The sequence below is a fragment of the Tenrec ecaudatus genome, chromosome 17, assembly GCF_050624435.1.
Source record: "Tenrec ecaudatus isolate mTenEca1 chromosome 17, mTenEca1.hap1, whole genome shotgun sequence".
NCBI lineage: Eukaryota > Metazoa > Chordata > Mammalia > Afrosoricida > Tenrecidae > Tenrec > Tenrec ecaudatus.
Window position 1 is genome coordinate 32501778 of NC_134546.1, and position 2886 is coordinate 32504663.

The window sequence follows — 2886 nt, forward strand, 5'->3', positions numbered from 1 at the left end:
CTTTAAGATGATTGGTCTTGCTAATATGCTACCCTTTTAAATGGTTGAATATCAACTAGATCTTTTGGGGACAGTGATCCTATGTATTATTTCCATCTTCTCCTGATGCTTCCTGCATCATTCAATATTCTGCCCATAGAATGTTTCAAGATTGCAAGTTGAGGTTTGCATTTTTCTTGAGATCTCTCAGTTTAAGATTTGATGATTGTTCTCTTCCCCTTTCATTTTCTAACTAGGTTCTTGAACATTTTGTGATTTTACTTTGTCTTCTTGAGCTGCCCTTTGAAATTTTCTATTCAGCTATTTGACTTCATCATTTCTTCCTTTTGCCTGAGCTCCTCCACCATTAAGACCAAGTTTCAGAGTCTCTTCTGACAGCTATTTAGACCTTTTCTTTCTATCCTGCCTTTTGAATGATCTTTGGCTTTCTTCATATATGATACCCTCTCAAGCCTATCAGATCTTGTGTCATTAGTTTTCAATGTTGTAAATCTGTTCTTGAGATGTTTTCAAAATTTTAGATGAGATATACTCCTGGTTGGATTTGGGCTCCCATGGACTTGTTTTCATTTTTTTCATTTTTGTCCTGTACTTACATATGAGCAATTGATGGTCTGTTCCACAGTTGGCCTTTCACCTCCCTTTAGCTGCTGATAATGAGCTTCTCCATCATGTCTTCCCAAAGATGTAGTCCAATGGATTTCTGTATATTTTCTCTAGAGAAATCCACTTATGTAGTCACCTTTTGTGTTGTTGACAAAGGTATTTGTTATAAATAAGTCTGCAAGCTTGGAAAATTCTATTATGTGATATCAAGATTTTTTCTATCATCAAGGTCATATTTTCCAACTATTGTTACTTCCTCTTTGTTTCTGTGTTTTCATTCCAATTGACAATAATTATCTATATATCCTGATTGCATGTTTGATAAAGTTCATACTGAATTCAATTTATTCACTATTAGTTTTAGTGGCTGATACATAATTTGAATAATAATTGTATTGATGGATCTCTTTGATACGGCTATAGAGTATCCTGTCACAGAGAGCATCGTGTTTCCAGATTGATGCTGACATGTCATTTCTGATGATGAGTGCAATACCATTCCCTCTTGGTTGTATCATTACTGGCAGAGGAAACCATATGAGTTTTTGTGATTCCAAGTTGCCAAAAATAGTCCATTTGAGCCCACTCATACCTAGAATCTTAATCTTTATGTATTCCATTTCATTTTTAATAACTCCCACTCTCCCTAACTTCATACTTCAGTATTCTTAGTTCTAGTTACCTCAGTGTTCAGATAGCCACATAAAATGATTTCATTTTTGTTATCTCATCATCATATCCATCACCTAAGCTGAGGCAATATCAAAGGTGCTTTGATAAAGGGAAAGAATATGGCCTGGATGCTTCCTCCCCCCAACTACCATGATCCGAATTCTACCTTGCAGGGCTGGATAGGGCAGAGGTTGTACACTGGTACATATGAGGGCTGGAGGCACAGGGAATCCAGGGTGGATGATACCTTCAGGACCAAGGGTGTGAGGGACGATGCTGGGAGAGTGTAGGTGAGTGGGTTGGAAAGGGGGAACTGATTACAGGGATCCACATGTGACCTCCTCCCTGGGAGAGGGACGGCAAAGAGGGTGGGGAGGGAGACTCTGGATAGAGCAAGATACGACAAAATAATGATGTATAAATTACCAAGGGCACATGAGGGAGGGGGGAGCGGGGAGGGAGGGGAAAAAAAAGAGGACCTGATGCAAAGGGCTTAAGTGGAGAGCACCTGCTTTGAGAATGATTGGGGCGGGGAATGTATGGATGTGCTTTATACAATTGATGTATGTATATGTATGGACTGTGATAAGGGTTGTATGAGCCCCTTATAAAACGTTTAAAAAAAAGGGAAAGAATATGGTCATGATTCTAGGAAATGAATTGCTGACTCAATCCTCTGTGCTCAATTGCCATTTTCATTTATTTATACACATCAGTATCTGCAACTTCTGGATCTCTAAGACTTTGTGTAATCAAAGCTAATATTTGAAATGGAAACTAGGGTCAAAACACTATGGAACTCAGTCATTCTGCACACACTAACTTCTGTATTCATCAAGTCATTCCCAATTTATCTCTTGTCATTTTGCTACACACACACACACACACACACACACACACCACTATACATTAATGATTTCTTCAAAATGTCTAATGGGACTAATTGAAAGAATATCAGCTATTGATGATTAGTAAATGTTAATAACTTTAAATATCATATGTTAATAATTTAAAAACTTTAAACACCACTACCAAACTTTTTTTTTAAGTTTGTTCAAGCCTATGTAACGGCTAGTCTCACTGAGGATAGAACACCGGAATAGGTGAGACTTTTTTGCTGTAGCAAGTGCTAATGGTGACAGACGGTTTTGATCATCTGCCACAGAGTGTTGCTTGCGACCACTACCAATCTGTATCACTACCTTGCTTGCGACCACTACCAATCTGTACACAACTCCCAGGCTGCTAGGAAGGCTGGAGAGTCCTTTTGTTGAGGGACTCAGAGGAAAAGTGAGGGACAAAGCCCCTCTTTTAACAATGCTGGGAGTATCTATTTTTTACTTAATGATGATCTTTTCTCTGTTTCAGCCAAAACCATTTTTATGGTTTACCACAGGGAATTTATTCTAAGGCTAGATCGCCCAATTTTTTATCTACCTTTACTTTGATTAAAAAAATGTAGTTACAGACCATTTGAAAATCTTTAAAGTTTACTTTTAAAGCACTTCCAAGATGAGCTAAGCTTTTTTAGTTCAATGTCTCCAAATTATCAGTAAAACAATTACACTGTCAAAATGACTATAAAGATATTAGGTTTTCTTTATTTTC

At 37.6% G+C, this 2886-nt stretch overlaps 1 non-coding gene across 1 annotated transcript; it reads right to left on the reverse strand.

Annotated features, from left to right (window-relative positions):
• Positions 1-2327: 2327 nt before the first annotated feature.
• On the reverse strand, positions 2328-2453 carry LOC142431208 (small nucleolar RNA SNORA28). The gene has a single exon (XR_012780751.1). It is a non-coding gene; the product is annotated as a small nucleolar RNA SNORA28 (small nucleolar RNA).
• Between the last annotated feature and the right edge of the window lie 433 nt (positions 2454-2886).